Below are 9,510 nucleotides of genomic sequence, written 5' to 3'. Positions count from 1 at the left end.
CCGGCCGAGATCAGGGCCCTGTCGTGCCGGGCGCTGCCCAGACCCCGGCTGAGATCAGGGCCCTGTCGTGCTGGGCGTTGCCCAGACCCCGGCTGAGATCAGGGCCCTGTCGTGCTGGGCGTTGCCCAGATCCCGGCCGAGATCAGGGCCCTGTCGTGCCGGGCGCTGCCCAGACCCTGGCCAAGATCAGGGCCCTGTTGTGCCGGGCGCTGCTGAGACCCCAACCAAGGTCAGGGCCCTGTCGCGCTGGGTGCTGCCCGGACCCTGGCTGACATCAGGGCCCTGTCGTGCCAGGCATTGCCCAGACCCCGGCCGAGATCAGGACCCTGTCGTGCCGGGCGCTGCCCAGACCCCGGCTGAGATCAGGGCCTTGTCGTGTCGGGCGCTGCACAGACCAAGAACAGCACAGTCTCTGCCTCAAAGAGCTCACAAATACACATGAATCTTGCATGAGTTCAGGCACCAATTACAGGCACTTGGAGCACCTGGGCAACCCGAGCTGGGTGTTACAGGTGACAGCAAGTGGGAAGATGGACAGATACAGACCCTAAGACGTCCCTACCCAACTGCACACGAACACACACACGCTCTCCAGGGAGAAGCAGGCTCCAGGGGGCTCCGGGACCCAGGGTGAGTGGCTGGGGTGGCAGGAAGCACCGGCTCCCAAAGCCGCTGGGGCGTGTGACTCAGAGGTGACTTTCATCAGCTTTGTGTTTCCGTCACTGAAGGCTGCAGTGGGGGAAGAGCTGCGCTGCGGCGATGTGGCTCAGGATGTGCCGTCCAGCCTGCGGGCGCAGGAGTTGCCGTGAGGGGCCAGAACTGGGGCGTTCTGGGGGCAGAGGCAGCATGGGGTGAAAGAGCTCGCCTAGGAGAGCTGGATTCTAGTTCCTGCAAGTCTCTGCCTCTCAGCCTTCAGCTCCCCTCTCCGCCATGGGGAGAATGTGCCAGGCTCTGCTGTTATGCCCTTCGTGCACCGCACCAAGGGCCGTGCGTCGCACCAGGGGCCACACATCATGACTGCAGCATGCTCAGGGCTGCGACTCGCAGTGGGCTCGGAGTTCAATGAGGCGACTCTGGATTTGCCCTGCTGTAACACAGCGAAAGCTGAGAAAGTCCTTTGCTGTTAAAACCCACCTCCCATGGGCCGACACAGACACACACAACTAGTGAGGGGCTCACAGGAATCCTGGGGGGCAGCAGCACTGGCCTAACACCAACTGCCAGTGTTGGGGGCTGCATTTCTGAGGTGTGTGGGAGGGGGACTAATGGTCAGAACAGAGGGTCTGGCAGCCAGGACTCCTGGGTTCTCTTCCAGCTCTGGGAGGGGAGTGGGGTCTAGTGGTCAGAATGAAGGGCTGGTAGCCAAGACTGCTGGGTTCTATCCTGGCTCTGGGAGGGGAGTGGGGACCAGTGGTTAGAGTAGGGAGGCTGGGAGCCAGGACTCCTGTGGGCTCTGGGATGGGCATAGGGACTAGTGGTTAGAGCGGGGGGGCTGGGAGCCAGGACTCCTTGGTTCTCTCCTGGCTCTGGGAGGGGAGTAGGGGCTGGTGGTTAGAGGAGGGGGCTGGGAGCCAGGACTCCTAGGTTCTCTGCGGGCTCTGGGACGGGATAGGCATAGGGACTAGTGGTTAAAGTGGGGGGCTGGGAACCAGGACTCCTGGGTTCTTTCCCCAGTACTGGGAGAGGAGTGGGGGCTGGTGGTTAGAGCCGGGGGGCTGGGAGCCAGGACTCCTGGGTTCTCTCCCGGCTCTAGGATGCCCTGGGCGGAGACATTTCACACGCAGCCCCGGAGCTGGGCGCGGTGGGGCCGGGGTGGGGCTTAGGCCGGTTCGGGACCAGCCCGCTCGGGCCGGCCCAGCCATTCAGCGCGGCGGCTCGGGGCAGGCGCAGCAGCGCGGCCGGTTTCCAGGCGAAGTTGCGGCGGCAGAAGCCGCGTCCCCCGGTAACAGCGGCCGGGCCAACCAGGGAGCCGCGCCGGGCGGCGAATCGGTGCGACCCGCCCGCGGGCGGCGATAGCTGGGGCCGCCCGCTGCTGCCCCCACCTGCCCCCCCGTCTGTCTCTGTCTGCTCCCCTGTCTGTCCGACCCCCCCAGCCTACCCCCATCCCTGTCTGTCTGTCCGTCCGCCTGCTCCCCGTCTGTCTGTCCATTCATCTGCCCCCGCCCATCTGTCTGTCCCCTGGCCTGCCTGCCCCCAGTCTGTCTGTCAGTCCACCCCACCTCGGCTGTCTGCCTGCCCCCCGGTCCGTCTGTCTGTCCTGTGCCTGCCCCGCGCCTGTCTGTCCCCTCCACCTTCCCCCGTCTGTCTGTCTGCCTCCTCCTCCCGACCCCCCGAATGGCTGTTTGGATGTGTCCCCATGTGGCATTTGGGGCAGGGCCAGGCCAGCCAGGAGCAGCCACTGGCCCCCCTGTCCCCAACCTCCCCAGGGGCAGGATCGGGCCCAGAGACACCAGCAGCTCCCTCCCACAATGCACCTGCCCGGTCCCACAGCAGGGTCTGTCCCTCTGGGGGGGCGTGGGGGTTGTACTAACCAGGCACCTCTCACCCCCTCCACTGCATCTGCCTCTCAGAACAAGTGGGGAAGGGGACAGGGCAGCTGCCCCAGCCCAGGACCCCCCGGTCAGTGTCCCCTAGCTCTGCAGGCCACCCCTCGGCTCCCCCTCCTGGCAACACGGTCAGCGTCTGTGGGGACTGGGAAGGACACATGGCCTCACACGAGACCACAATTGTGTTGTGAACAGCGGAAGAGGGGCCGGGCTGGGGCTAGTCTCATGGCTGGGGTCAGGCCCCATGGGGAAGGTAGGTCCACGTGCCACTTGGAGTATTGGACACCTGCCTGGAGGGCAGGGAGCAGAGAGAGCATCCCCCCCATGTGTGTGTCTTTCTCTACACACTAATGCACAGATACATGCACACACAGACAGGTGTATATGTACACACACTAGTGCACACGCAGAGACAGGTGTACACATGAACGCACGCTAACGTGCAGACAGGCATACAACATATGAATGTGCATGCACACAGGTGAAAACACACACACTAAGGCACAAGCACAGACAGGCATACATGTGAACACGTACACTAGTGCACAGACACAGGTGTACACATGAACACACTAGTGCTCGCACACACTAGTGCACAGACATACAGACAGGCGTACATGTGAACACACACTAGTGCTCACACACTAATGCACAGGCAGAGACAGATGAACACCACAGAGCCGCTCTGTGGCTCTCCCCAGGCATGGCCCAGCCAGGCCCTGGTCTCCCAGCACCCCCCTTGCAGCGCCTGATGTGTCGCCCATGCGGTGCACACATGACACACACACCCCCGGGTCCGGCACAGACACTCACAGACCCTGGAACAGAGGGGGATTGTGCAGGGCTTGAATCCCCCACCCATCTGGGCTCCCTGAGCCGCCCCCTCCCTCCTGGCACCGAGCTGCCTCCAGGAGCCACCTTCATCTGCCAGACCGGCCCAGCTCACAGGGCCCTCCCTGCACAGTGCCCCCTCCCCACACACAGCCCTGGGCTCCCCCCAGCTCTGCCGGTGCCCCTCACTCCCAACCCACAGCTCCTGCTAGCCCAGCCCTGGGCTCCCCCTCCAGCCCTGCAGGTGCCCCTCACTCCTGACCCACAGCCCCTGCTAGCCCAGCCCTGGGTTCCCCCCAACAGCCCTGCAGGTGCCCCTCACTCCTGACCTGCAGCTCCTGCTAGCCCAGCCCTGGGCTCCCCCCAGCTCTTCCGGTGCCCCTCACTCCTGACCCACAGCCCCTGCTCGCCCAGCCCTGGGTTGCCCCCCCCCAACCCTGCAGGTGCCCCTCACTCCTGACCCGCAGCCTCTGCTACCCCAGCCCTGGGCTCCCCCTCCAGCCCTGCAGGTGCTCCTCACTCCCGACCCACAGCCCCTGCTAGCCCAGCCCTGGGCTCCCCCTCCCACTACAGTTCTGGTGCCCCTCAGTCTGGACCTGGGGCCTCTGACTTTGTCCAGGGCTGCAGCCTGGGGATTGTCCAGGCTGTGGGGAATTCCCACCATGGGGCTAAGGGAGGGGAATTCCCGCTTTGGTGGGCAGGGCAGGGGCTGCCTTGCAGCTGCGGGAGGCTGAATCCTCTCTCCCCACACCATGTGCCTAGAACAGGGTCAGAGCTGGGGAATGCTCCTCGATGTCCCCCCTGCCCCACAGGGACCCCTCTCAACGGGAGCTTGGTCTCCCGGGCCCCAGGTCTGCGGCTGCAATAACAAGGATAGTTAGTGCTGCTGAATTGGGGCCCCCTGTCCCCTGGGAACGGAGACTCAGCAAACTCATGGCATGTTCACCGCTTTGCATGCTCCGTGCATTCACGCACTGCATTGCACACCAATATTGCACGCTTCTCCCGGTCAGATGGTGTGGGCCGCTGCCCCCTGCAGGGCTGTGGGGGGCAGGCGCTTCCTCCCCCTTATGCCCCTGGGGCAGCCTGCTATGGGGCCCGTGGGAAAGCAGCAGGACGTGTGGGACGGGGACTCCCCCAGAGCAGCTGGGAATGCAGCTCCCCCATCCCAGGTCTCCTCAGGTCACCTCGCTGGAAACCCCAGATGTACCTGGAGCGTTTCCCTGCAGTGCCTGCCCCGGAGCCAGCCCTGGTGGTGCCCCTCAGTCCCGCCCCCCATTATTCCCGTGGCTAATCATCCCGGCCAGTGGGAACCAGCTGGTGCCGCAGCTCTGCTGAGCCCCAGCCAACTCGTGCGGGTGACCTAGATCAGGGGGTGTGAACCCGGGCGGGCGGGGGCCCCGGGATGATGACCGGCTCTCCGGATGCGCCCCGAGGCGGGACACGGAGCCGAGCCGGGGACGGGCTGTGGGAGGCCGGTTGCGAAGGCTGGGCGGGCAGGAGCCAATGGCAGCGTCCCGTGGCGGCCGGGCCCCGGGGAGCCGCGTTACTCTGACATCAGGGCCTGTTTATTCCCCCCCCCCCGCCGGTTCCCCGGGGGCCGCACATGCGCCAGGCGCCCCCCAATGAGTCATGCTGCTGCCAAGGTGAGTTTACCCAGAGACAGCCCCGGCCATTCAGCAGCGTCCCGGCTCGCATGATGCAATGCAGGCGGGGGTGCGTGTGTGTGAGTGTGTGTATGCAATGCAGGCGGGTGTGTGTGTGTGTGAGTGTGTGTATGCAATGCAGGCGTGTGTGTGTGTGTGTTGATGCAATGCAGGCGCGGGGTGTGTGTGTGTGTTGATGCAATGCAGGTGGTGTGTGTGTGTGAGTGTATGTTGATGCAGTGCAGGCGCGGTGTGTGTGTGTGTTGATGCAGTGCAGGTGGTGTGTGTGTGTGAGTGTATGTTGATGCAGTGCAGGCGGTGTGTGTGTGTGTGTGTTGATGCAGTGCAGGCGGTGTGTGTGTGTGTGCGCGCGCGCTACAAACACACACACACGCCTCCCCCCGCCCACGGTCACTCAGACCGCGACTGGAGCTGCTGCCTGAACTGGGGCGGGTCCGGCTTAGCTGGCGGGCGGGCGCTTGTGTCCCCAGACAGACAGTTTCTTTGGATGAACAAGGTCCCACTCGGCTGATGGGATGGGGGAGCTGCATTCTCAGCTGGTGCAGACTCTGCCAGGATCAGCCCCCCACTTCCCCAGTCATGCCGGGCAGCCCCTCCCCCTGCAAAGGGCTCGTTTTAAAATGCACCAGTGGCTGCAAATGGCCCTGGCCGCTGGGACCCCCGGGCGAGTCTGACTTGTACCTTCAGTGCCTTGCATCAGCACATGCTGTGGGGCCCGATTCTCCCTAGACCCGCAGCCTGGGCCCAATGCTGCCCTGCCCAGAGTGGGAGCATTTACACCTGGTTTGTGCTGGCCCCAGACCTGGGCACAATGGGTGTGAAATTCTCTGGGCCAGCAGAGAATCCTGTTCCGGCAGCACTTTGCACAGGTGTCGGCAACACCCGAGGTGTCAGGCAGAGAGTAGCCAGAGTCAGGTGCCTGTTCCAACAGGGGGTCTTCAGCCAAGATCAGGGCCCCTTTGTGCCAGGCCCTGCCCAGACCCTGGCTGAGATCAGGGCCCTGTCGTGCTGGGCACCGCCCAGACCCCAGCCGAGATCAGGACCCCGTTGGGCCGGGCGCCGCCCAGACCCCAGCCGAGATCAGGGCCCCGTTGGGCCGGGCGCCGCCCAGACCCCGGCCAAGATACATTCCCCACCCCAAAGAACTTTCAGTCTAAATGGACAAAGGGTGGGTGGGGAAACCGAGGCACAGAGCAGCGACGTGAGTTGCATAAGGTCCCCCAGCTGATCGGGGCAAGACACTGCCCTCTCGGCTCCCGTCCTGGAGCCCGTAACTGTCCCCTTGGCCAGGTCCTTCGACGCCGGCTGGGCAGCATTCACCTCCGCTGCAGAGTGAGGCCCTGATGTCACCTCCGCGGTGATGACACCCGCCTCCCGCTGTCACCGGAGCGCCCACAGCCCTCCAGAAAGCCCCTGACAATGAGCTCACTGGGCACGTGGGGAAACCACCTGCTGATTCAACTTCCTCCCAGGCTGTGGCTGGGGGCCGGCGGCCGCGCACCCGTGGCTGAGAGCAGAACGTGGCAACAGCCTGGAGCCAATGTGTCCAGGGTCAGAGTGGGAGTTTGGGGGCACCAGCCCCGGGGGGGGTCCTTGGGGGCAGGGAACAGGAGATGTAGTTTATAACTGAGGCTCCCCAACAGGTACGGGGGCCCCTCCCCCACTGACCCTCCCCTTAGCCCCAGCCCAAGGGCCCTGCACCCCCATTGACACCAGGCCCCCAATCTAGCCACTGGCCCCCACTCCCCTCCCAGAGCCGGAAGAGAACCCAGGAGTTCTGGTTCCCAGCCCCAACCACCAGCCCCCACTCCCCTCCCAGAGCCGGAAGAGAACCCAGGAGTTCTGGTTCCCAGCCCCAACCACCAGCCCCCACTCCCCTCAGAGCCGGGAGAGAACTCAGGAGTCCTGGCTTCCAGGCCCACCCCGCAACTCCCCTGCTCTAACCCAATAAACCTCCCTCCCCTCCCAGAGCCGGGAAAGAACCCAGAGTCCTGGCTCCCAGCCAGGCCCCCCCCAACCACTAGACCCCACTCCCCTCCCAGAGCCGGGGAGAGAACCCAGGAGTCCCGGCTCCCATCCTCCCTGCTCTAACCACTAACCCTCACTCCCCTCCCAGAGCCAGGGAGAGAACCCAGGAGTCCTGGCTCCCAGCCCCATCTCCCACCCCCGCTCTGTGCCCCGAACCCCGCTCTGCCCCATCCCCCACCCCTGACCTTGGCCCTTTCTGCACTCCTGACCCGGCCCCCACCCCCACTCTGACCTCTGACCCCACTCTGACCCACCCCCCCCGCTCTCTGATTAACACCGCCGGTTCCACTTGGCCGCGCTCCCCCCCCAGCAGCTGAGACTGCCCCCCCAGCCGGGCTCCCATTGGTGCGAGCTGCGCCCGGCGCAGCCAATCAGCAACCAGCAAGAGCCTGTCACCAAAGGAACAAGGACCACGTGCGTCTGCTCCGAATCCCCCCCAGCCTGAGAGCGGGGGGGGGGGCTGCATCCCTCCTTTCCCCCATTGCACCCCCAGAGACCACCAGCCTGAGAGCAGGGGGGGCTGCATCCCACCCCCACCCCCATTGCACCCCCAGTGCCCCTCTGCCTTAGAGCGGGGGTGGGTGCATCCCTCCCCTCCCCCATTGCACCCCCAGAGGCCCCCAGCCTGAGAGCAGGGGGGGTTGCATCCCACCCCCTCACCCATTGCACCCCCAGAGCCCCTAGCCTTACAGCGGGGGGGCTGCATCCCTCCTCTCCCCCATTGCACCCCCAGAGACCACCAGCCTGAGAGCAGGGGGGGCTGCATCCCACCCCCACCCCCATTGCACCCCCAGCGCCCCTCTGCCTTAGAGCGGGGGGGCTGCATCCCTCCCCTCCCCCATTGCACCCCCAGAGGCCCCCAGCCTGAGAGCAGGGGGGGTTGCATCCCACCCTCTCACCCATTGCACCCCCAGAGCCTCCTAGCCTTAGAGTGGGGGGCTGCATCCCTCCTCTCCCCCATTGCACCCCCAGAGACCACCAGCCTGAGAGCAGGGGGGGCTGCATCCCTCCCCCTCAGCCATTGCACCCCCAGAGGCTCCCAGCCTTAGAGCGGGGGGACTGCATCCCTCCCCTCCCCCATTGCACCCCCCAGAGGCCCCCAACCTCAGAGCAGGGGGGCTGCATCCCTCCCCCATTGCACCCCCTGGGGTTGGTATGGAAGGGGGCTGGGTCGCTGCCCTGCCCGGGTCATGAGCAGGGCTGCAGAGGCGTGAAGGGCTGGGGCAGGCAGGACAGCCTGGTATCCCAGATTATCCTGGCCTCCCTCCAGCACCAGGCCCAGCTGGGGGCAGCAGCTGTTTGTCTTGCACATCTGGCAGCCCTGGTGTCCGGGAGTCAAGCCCACCTGGCGGCAGGACAAGCCCGGTTCATGGGTGGCTGTGGCTAATCCCCTGGCTCTGCATAGCAGGGCAGAGGGAGCCTCACCCCACTGAGTCAGCAGCCAGAGCCCCCGGGGTGGGGGGGCAGGGACCGGGGAAGGGGGCTTTCGTTTATCAGGAAAAGCCCCTGCTCTCTGCTGTCCCATCTTGGGGTCTATGGGGGGGCGGGGGGGGGTAGAGCAGGCTGAGCCTGATGCCGCTGCTGGGAGATTCTCTATCGCTTCCCTGGGGTCTTTCCCCCCAGGGATCTGTAGGGGCCCCACCTTGGCACATCCAAGGCTCTTGGTGCTGATGCAGCCAAGCACCACATGCATAGCACCCGCCACTGACATGCAGCCTCCTCTGGGGTGAAGCACCCCGCTTATAACAGCTGCACAAGGACCCCTCACCTGGTGCTGAGATGCAGCCACCTCTGGGGTGAGGCACAGGGGCTGTTTATACAGGGACCCCTCGCCTGGTGCTGAGATGTGGCTGCCTCTGACCCTGTCCCAGGCAGCCCCATTCGGTGCCCCGGTTTGGAAGTCAGCCAAGGCCCAATTGGTGGCTACCCAAAGGGAGCGATACCTGGGTTCCCAGAGCGGGCTCTGAACTGGTCACCTGGCAAAGGTGGCAGATGGGAGCCTAGACTTCCGTTCGCAGGACACCTGGGGTCTGTGCCTGGTTCTCGCTGCATGAGCTCATCTCTCTGGGCTGCAGAGCCCCACTTGTAATGGGGGCTGTAAGCCTGTGGTGCAGGGCCCCTTGTCCCACAGGGTCTGTGCAGTGCCTGGCACCTGGGGCTCCAATCTTCATGGGGCAAGGAGAAAACAGCTGATGGGGAAAGGAGAGGCAGGTCCTGGTGCCTGGGTGAGCTGCTGCCGAGGTCTCAGAGACCCCTTGGCCTGGCCGTGCCACGCAGCCCTGTTCTCTTTCCCGGGTGTGAGTGGAGCTCAGGTGGGACGGGGCCTGCAGCCCCCATTCCTGCTTTTGGGCAGTGGGGACTCAAGCTAGACACTGTGCTCCTTTGCCCAGGCAGCTGCTATGCTCGCTACGACGGCAGGAGGGGCCGGTGGGTGTCCT

The sequence above is a fragment of the Gopherus evgoodei genome, unplaced genomic scaffold (assembly GCF_007399415.2).
Source record: "Gopherus evgoodei ecotype Sinaloan lineage unplaced genomic scaffold, rGopEvg1_v1.p scaffold_48_arrow_ctg1, whole genome shotgun sequence".
NCBI lineage: Eukaryota > Metazoa > Chordata > Testudines > Testudinidae > Gopherus > Gopherus evgoodei.
Note: the sequence above shows the minus strand (reverse complement) of the source record.